Source organism: Myotis davidii, unplaced genomic scaffold (assembly GCF_000327345.1).
Source record: "Myotis davidii unplaced genomic scaffold, ASM32734v1 scaffold1167, whole genome shotgun sequence".
Taxonomy (NCBI): Eukaryota; Metazoa; Chordata; class Mammalia; order Chiroptera; family Vespertilionidae; genus Myotis; species Myotis davidii.
In genome coordinates, this window is record NW_006297659.1 from 175,798 (window position 1) to 184,716 (window position 8,919).

The 8,919-nt window shown below is 46.3% G+C and overlaps 2 pseudogenes; both read right to left on the minus strand.

The window, feature by feature from the left end:
* Nucleotides 1–1,833: 1,833 nt before the first annotated feature.
* LOC107184590 lies at nt 1,834–3,790 on the minus strand (annotated as a pseudogene).
* Nucleotides 3,791–3,983: 193 nt separating this feature from the next.
* Nucleotides 3,984–8,919, minus strand: part of LOC102763050 — an 18,613-nt pseudogene continuing 13,677 nt past the window's right edge.

The window sequence follows — 8,919 nt, forward strand, 5'->3', positions numbered from 1 at the left end:
CACATGACAGGGGGGAGCTCCGCAACCGCCCTGATGGGCCCTGCTTTGTGCATGACATGGGGGGCAGGCTCCCCAAATCCCTGATCAACCCTGCTCTGTGCGTGACAGGGTAAGGAGCCCCAAACCCCTTGATGGGCCCTGCTCTGTGAGTGAAAGGGGACAGTGCCCCAACCCCCTGATGGGCCCTGCGCTGTGCATGACAGGGGTGGCGCCACAACCTTCCCATCGCCCCTGCCTTGACTGTGACAGGGGCCCGTGCCCCAACTCCCCAATCGGCCCTGCTCTGAGCCCTACCAGGGGCTGCACCTAGGGATTGGGCCTGCGCTCTGCCACCGGGGAGCAGGCCTAAACCAGCAGGTCATTATCTCCCGAGGGGTCCCAGACTGCGAGAGGGCACAGGCCAGGTTGAGGAACCCCCTTCCCCCGAGTGCACACGTTTTTGTGCACAGGGGCTCTATTCTTATATAATAAAAAGCTAATATGCAAATTGACCGAACGGTGGAATGACTGGTCGCTATGATGTGGACTGTCCACTAGGGGGCAGACGCTCAACACAGGAGCTGCCCCTGGTGGTCAGTGCACTCCCACAGGGGGAGCACCGTTCAGCCAGAAGCCAGGCTCACAGCTGACAACGGCAGTGGCGGGAGCCTCTCCCACCTCTGTGGCAGCACTAAGGATGTCCAGCTGAAGGCTTAGGCCCATTCCCTGAACATCCCCTGAGGGTTCCCAGACTGTGAGAGGGCACAAGCCGGGCTGAGAGACTCTCACAAGTGCACAAATTTCGTGCTCCAGGCCTCTAGTATGCATATAAGTTCCCTAGTTATTCTCTCACTCCCCAGCCTTCCCTCTGAGATTTGTCAGTCTATCAGAAAGAGCGTCTTTATTATGGAAAAGCAACGTTAAAGAGGGAAGTTTCACACTGATTTCTTTCTAATAAAATGACAAGGCAGATTTCTTAAATAATTTACAAAGGGCAGAAATTGCTACCAGAGCAATGTTACTCCTCCCTGCCACCCATAGTGCCAGGTGCTGTGAACATAAATAGGTACCCATGGGCCTGGAGTCTCAGAGCCTGGAAATCTCTCCCACCCTTTCCTTTGGAGCAGGCACAGGAGCTGGTTCCCAATAGCCTGGGCACTGGCAACACAGGAGGTGACTCCTACCCCACCCTGCTCCTGGGTGCACAGCTCAGAGCTCTCAAATACCTTCTGGAGCCTGGACTTCACATTGCAAAATAGGCAACCACAAGGCTCAAGTGTGGAGTGCATTTAAAACCCAAAAGGGGAGTAATCCCCCTCCACTCCCAGGTGTCCCGGAGTCACTCTTGGGCTGTGGTAGGTGGTCTCTGCCAGGCTCAGATGTGGTCAGAGCAGGAGACAGAAGCCACAGGCAGCCCCCACCTGGGCCTTGTTAGTCAGGTCCTTGTTAGCAGTGGCCCAGGGGCACTGCCAACTCCTCGAGGATTTCCTTCCAGGAACTGGAGGGGAGGCACAGATACCAGGCTTGGGGGCATGGTGGTCAAATATGGCTCACTTCCTGCAGGACAAAGCTCCCTTCATGCCCCTCACTGCGCTCCAGATGGGGGAGCGAGGACACCAGAGCCTTTCCCCAGAAGCCGAGAAGCTGAAAGGTGGTGGGTCAGTGCGATCAGCAGCTCAGGTTCAAGCTGGTATGAAGATGGCAGGCTTCCCACTCTGCTGGGCATCAGCCCTGTGGATGTCGCCAAATACACACATGAAGGAGGAGGAGAGGAGGAAGAAGAGGACGCTGGGACAGCTCAGGAGGGAAGATGCTTGGGAGGAGGGCGTGACCTGAAGGGCACTGTCCTCAGCCTCAAAGGAGATAAACGGTCATGTTAGCGCTCTCATCAGCTGCATGGCCTCCTTCCGCTCTTGGGACAGTTTCTGGAGACACTGGGTTCCTGCCCCCACAGGCTCTGGGTCACTGTCAGATTCACTGGGAGCAGAGGGGTTCTGTAGAGAAGTAGGGGCCCCAGAAGGCGGCCTCCCTCCTGGACCTCCACAAGGGGCCATGTGGAGTGGTGATGACACTCTCTCTCCCAGGGGCCCAGAGTTGAGCCGGCAGGGGCGGTTCCAGAAAGTCAGGTGCTCCTCTGGCTCAGGCTGCGAGCTGGGGGGCTACTGTCCCCCTGTGTCTCTCTCTTCCTCCTCCTGGCTTTCACCTGGGTTTCCACCTGCCACTTGGTGCCACTTTGGCAGGACTCCTGGGACCCAAGGTGTTCTTATCTGAGCCAGCTGCAGCCTAGAGACCCTGCTGCCCTGGCTCTGGGGTTTCTAGATGTTTCCAGGAGGGGCCTAGGTTGAGGGTGACTGCTCTCAGGGGCAGCCTCCTTTGGAGCTGTCTACAGATGAAGGCCAGGACAATGTTGGAGGTCTCCAGATGGCCAACTGCAGGCTGCGGCACCTCATTCTCCTCCAGCTGCTCCTGGTCTGGAGAGATCACCTGTGCATGGAGGTGCTTACCCCAGGCACCTCCTTGGTTCAGTTCATTCCTAGGTATCATTGTTTTGTTGCAATAGTAAATAGGATTTTTTTTTAAGTTTCTTTTTCTGAGAGTTCACTGTAAAAAATGTCATTGATTTTTGGAGGCTAATTTTGTATCCTGCTACCTTATTGAATTCATTTATTAGTTCTAGCAGTTTTTTGGCAGAATCTTTAGGGTTTTCTATGTACAATATCATGTCATCTGTGAATAATGACAGTTTTACTTCTTCCTTTCCAATTTGGATGCCTTTTTTTTTCTTCTTGTCTGATTGCAGGGCCTACAACTTCCAGTACTATGTTTAAAAAGAGTGGTGAAGCCCTAGCCAGTTTAGCTCAGTGAATAGAGTGTTGGCCTGCAGACTGAAGAATCCCGGGTTCGATTTCGGTCAAGGACACATGCCCAGGTTGCAAGCTCGATCCTCAGTACAGGTTGTGCAGGAGGTAGCCAATCAATTATTCTCTCTCATCATTGATGTTTCTATCTCTCCCCCACCAATCCCCTTTTGCTCTGAAATTAATTTTTTAAAAAAGAGTGGTGAAAGCAGACATCCCTGTCTTGTTCCTGTTCTTAAGAGAAACATTGTTAGATTTTTGTCCATTGAGTATCATGTTGGCTGAAGGTTTGTCATATATGCCCTTTATTATGTGGAGGTATATTCCCTCTATTCCCACTTTGCTGAGAGTTTTTGTTTTGTTGGTTTTTTTAAATAAAAAATGAGTGCTAGGAGAAACCAAGATGGTGGCATAGGTAAACACCTGAAATTGCTGCTTCACACAACCACTTCAAAAATATAACTAAAAGACAAAACGGACATCGTCCAGAACCACACAGGAAGGCTGGCTGAGTGGAAATTCTACAACTACAAGGAAAGAGAAAAGCACACTGATCTCAGGACACTGAGACACGGGACCTCTTAGGGTAGGACTGAGGATCTGCCACAGCTTTTTGCTCTGCCCTGTTGATCCCTTGAGACCCTGCCCCACCCAAGCTGTGTGCAGAGGCTTTTGCACATGAAAGGCCTGGCCCTTTGCAATCTGAAAATTACCTAACAAACTGCAGCTGGGTCAGAGAGACCCAGAATTTTCAAAAGAAGGCCCAAGGCCCCACAGCAGCTTGCATTGCTTCACAGCTGGGCCTCATCTGGGCACCTCATCTTGGTTTCTTCTGAGTGCTAGATTTCTAAGCATTCTCCTTTGGTGAGGGGGATAGCATTGTAGTATAGTTTGATATTCAGTATTGTGATCCCTCCAACTTTGTTCTTCTTCCCCAAGATTGCTGCAGCCATTCAGGGTGGAGGGGCTAGCATTACCTTCAGAGGCTGTTCAGTTCAGGTTTTGGAGACTTAGACGTTGGAGAGTGACAGTCTTCCTCCTAAGTGAGTGTTTCATTTTGCAGAGACTTTTCACTCTCTCTCCTTCTTGCATTTCTGCCAGATATGACTGAGGTCCAATCTGTGGTGACTCACTTCCGGTTTTCTATCATCCAGTTGGTTCCCGAGTTCCTTCACTTTGCCAGCGTGGGTGTCTCTCTGAGGCTGATGTTCTAGTTTGACTCATCCAGCTCACACTGCACTGTCTCCTGTCCTTCCATAGCTGCTCCTCTGCTTCTTGTTCTCTAGCAGCTGTGTCAACAGGCTTTGTTCCTCCACAGAGAGAGGCTGACTGATGGATTGTGAGGTGCTAGCAGAAGAATCATCTTCCTTATGAATACTCTGAGGCCTTGGAGTCAATTTGGGTCTTTGGGATGAACCTCTGTCACATCTATAATCATCTCTGTTTGTCATATTTCTGTCTTCATAGCGTGCTCCGCTCCTCTGTAGTCATCACCTCTATAGTGCCCCCTACCAAATGCTCTTCTGCCACTGTCTGTCCTAGAATCATAGCCTCTGTCATAGTCTCTGCTGCCTCAGTTGTCATAGTGATCTCAGCCCCCATGTCAACCCACAACCTTGTGTGGGGTGTCATGATACTCATCTCAATACCCATCATGATGTGGGTCTGGATCATAATGATCTCAACCCTTGTCTCCAAAGCTATCAAACTTCTTCTGGGTGGATGGTCATAAAAGCTGTCTGGGGCAGCATGGGCCCTCCAATCACTATCTGTTTCATCAGAATCCCGATTTCTATCTCAACCAAAAGAACCATCATTCCTGTCTTTGATTAGCAATGTCCACTCAAAATTCTCCTGTTACCTGGAGAGATTACCTAGAGATGTTCCACATCATATGTCAAGAGGGAAATGCAAATTAAACCAATAATAAGCTACCACTGCACACCTGTTAGAACAGCTAAAATCCAAAAACACTGAAAACACTAAATGCTGACAAGGATGTGGAGCAACAGAAAACTCTCATTCGTTGCTGGTGGGAACATGAAATGGTACAGCCACTTTAGAAGACAGTTTGCTGGTTTCTTACAAAACTCCAACATATGCTTACCAAAAGGCTCAGCAATTATGCTCCTTGATATTATCTAAAGCAGTTTTGAATGCATATGCAAAAATCAGTTTGTGGATGTTTACAATAGCTTTATTTCTAATTGTCTAAACTTGGAAGCAACCAAGATGTCCTGTAGTAGCTAAATAAATAGACTGTGGTACATCCAGCCCAGCCGTGGGCAAACTATGGCCCGCGGGCCGGATCCGGCCCGTTTGAAATGAATTCAACTAAAAAAAAAAAGACCGTACCCTTTTATGTAATGATGTTTACTTTGAATTTATATTAGTTAACACAAACACTCCATCCATGCTTTTGTTCCGGCCCTCCGGTCCAGTTTAAGAACCCATTGTGACCCTCAAGTCAAAAAGTTTGCCCACCCCTGATCCAGACAATGGACTATTTTTCAGTGCTAAAAGGACATGAACTAGTTATCAAACCATGAAATGAAATGAAGGGAACAAATGCATTTAGGATATCTATAATAATAACAGCATAATATGCTAATAGAACAGACCTCCTTCCAGGCAAAGCCGTGGTGGGCTGGGGCTGAGGCCCTTGCATGAATTTCATGCATTGGGCCTCTGGTTAATCATAATTGTATGCAGCCTGTGTCTAATAGCTCCAACATCTCAATCTCCTGTGTATCTAATCTATTTCTATTTCCTTATTCTGATTTTCTGTCACTTGATTGTATTTATTGACATCATTTGTAGATTTTTATCAAGTTTTAGACAATGTGCATCACAATTGTAGGATGTTTTCCTTCTCTAGAGATAATTTAATTTTCTTTTGGCAGAAAGAGTAGGGGCAGATTACCCTGCTCCAATTAGGAAATGTGGTATTTTGAGGCTGGAGTTTTAGGATTTATGAGGCTAACTTATTTCCACTTTGTCCTTAACTCCTATTTGCAGTCTGTCTGGAGTCTTGACTAAAAGCCTGGAGATATTTTTCAGAGCTTTCACTCCTTGCTGGGCCCTGACTTCCAATTTCAGACTCCTCAGCACAATGAGACTATCTCACTTTTCATCCTCTGGTCTGCCTCTTTCTGGTTGGGCTTTTAATATCTTACCTTCATGGCTTAGGAATCAGCATGTTTCCTACAGATTTCCCCATCATGATTTCCATGATGGGGAAAGTGAGGTGAGATATAAACTCATTTTCAAATAATTCTCTTTTCTCTGGGATCTGAGCCTTCCAACCCTGGCTTATTTGCTAGCCATGAATATCACTTTTCGTTCTGATACTTCATCAGCCTGTAAGCTGCTTCTTTCTGCTTAGTCTCTAGGTTCTGCACTTTTTGCTTATAATGCAGCAAATGTCTCCAGGAAAGAAACAATGGAGAGTGTTACCCTGATCTCATTGCATTTTTTTTTCCTGTCCCATTCTTAGCCCCTCAAGTCCTAGGTGCCTTGGTTGCTTTCTGATACCATACAAGATGTGTTTGTTTTTAATCTAACTTTACAGTCATTCTCAGTGAGATATTTGGTATAAAATCAGATCTTATATGAGAGTTGCATACTTGGGCTTTGTTAATGTAAAAAAACCATTGAAACCTGTAAAGAATTTTTGTGAGTTTATTTGAGCCAAACTGTCGACATGCCAGGAAGCAGAACCTCAAGGAATTGAATTGAGATAATGCCCCGGAGAATGGCGGGGGTACATTTGTATTTATACATTTGCAATCAAAGGAGGGATGGATGTAAGTGGGTTACATGAAATTCATTGGTGATAGATTAAGGAGGAGGGATCAAGCAAAGCAGGGGAAACCCCTGGGATTGGATAAAAAGTAAAATGATGGACACATACTTAGGTGGGTGCAGGAATAATTAACATGATAATGAAGGAATTTGTGGTATCTGTCCTCATGCCCAGAACATTTGGTTGTGCCCCAGGGGCTCCAGAAAAAGAGAAGTTACAAGTTACCCAAACATTTCAAGGGTATGTTATCATAGATGCAAAAAGATAGATAGGCTCAGTTAAGGTAAAGGTTGACCTTGTCAGTGAAGATACTGGCCTAGGATGTAACTGTCCACCATAACTGTTTTAGTTAAAGTTTAATTTCAGACCATCCTTTGTGGTTACTTTAGGTCTCTGAGTTTGCAAGACTGCCATGCAGGCCTCCCCTGAGCTTGTCAGGTCAGCATGTGGCCCCTGTCATCCACAGCCTGAAATGCCAAAGAGATAATCATACAATTATATTTAATTTTAAAAATTATCATCCAAATTAAAACAGAAAATTAAAAAATATCTCATTCTGTAATTGCTGACCATGAAGAATATATTGGCAGTACTCATGTGAGAAATAATTTTGTCTATGGTTAGTGGTATAAAGTGATATATATATTTGATTTCAGAGAGGACGAGAGAGGGAGAGAGAGAGAGATGAGAGAGATAGAAACATCAATGATGTGAGAGAATCATTGATTGGCTGCCTCCTGCACGCCCCCTACTGGGGATTGAGCCTACAACCGTGGCATGTGCCTTGACTAGGAATTGAACCATAACCTTCTGGTTTATGGGTTGACACTCAACCAACCACTGAGCACACGGCCAGGCTAAAGTGATACTTTTTACTTGGGTTTACTTATTGCTACCTAGTGATTTAGATTTTTTAAAAAATATATATCTTACTTATTTTTTTTTTTTTTTAGAGAGAGGAAGGGAGAAGAATAGAGAGTTAGAAACATCGATGAGAGACAAACATTGATCAGCTTCCTCCTCCTATTGGGGATGTGCCTGCAACCAAGGTACATGTCCTTGACTGGAATCGAACCTGGGGCCCTACAGTCTGCAGGCCAACGCTCTATCCACTGAGCCAAACCGGTTAGGGCAAGGTTTAGATTTTTTAATTGTAAAATTGGGTAAATACTCTCTTCAGAGAAAAGAGGCATAATATTATAGAAAAATGGAACTAAAGTGACCAATGGAATTCCCTGGTGCAAATGATCCAAGAATGTACCTGGTGCAAGAGACCACTGAAAGCCCCTGGAAAAAATGACCTCAGGAAGCTCTTGGTAAAAGTGGCCAAAGAGCACCTGGTGCAGGTTAGATACCTCAAGGCTTAGGGAGAAGCATATTGTCCCAGAGCACACAGCAAGTTACTTGCAGTTCCCAAATTAGTGCTAATTAGTGCCTCTATTTCCTTCTACATTGGAAGAATTGCATACAACTGGAAGGACAAAACTACCCCCACAGAAAATGAAAGCAATGAAGCCCTTGAGTATTCTAATGCAGCCCTAGCTGGTTTGGCTCATTGAATAGGCAGAGGTCCTCAAACTTTTTAAACAGGGGGCCAGTTCACTGGCCCTCAGACATTCCACACATGCACACTGCAGGCCCTGGACGAGTCGGCTGCTAAGCAGGACAGGTAGTGGCGGCAAAAACACCCAGCAGGCAGGACAAATGTTTTCAGTGGGCCGCATGTGGCCCGCGGGCTGTAGTTTAAGGACGCCTGGAATAGAGTGTTGAACTGTGGACCAAAGGGTCCTGGGTTCGATTTCGGTTAAGAGCAAGTATTTCGATTGCAGGCTTCTCCCTTGCAGGCTCCTCCCTAGGCTCTGGTCAGGGCGCCTACAGAAGGCAACCAATTAATGTGTTTCTCTCACATTGATATTTCTCTCTGTCTTTCCCTCTCTCTTCCACTCTTTCTAAAATCAATGGAAAAATATCTTTGGGTGAGGATTAAAAGAAAGAATATTCCAGTGCAACAGTCTTTGTGTAGTTGAGGGAGTGTGGCATCTAGTGGTACTGAGGTCCAGCTCCTGGCTGTTTATTTTGGCAGTTCCTCAGGGCTTTGATTAATGAAGAAGCAAGGTTGAACAAAGGCCTGCTATTTCTTTTCTTTTTTTATTGCTTAAAGTATTACAAAGGGTATTACATATGTGTCCATTTTTTCCCCCCACCCCAGACAGTCCTCTAGCCTCCCCTATCCCCCAGTGTCTTATGTCCATTGGTTATGCTTATATGCATGCATAC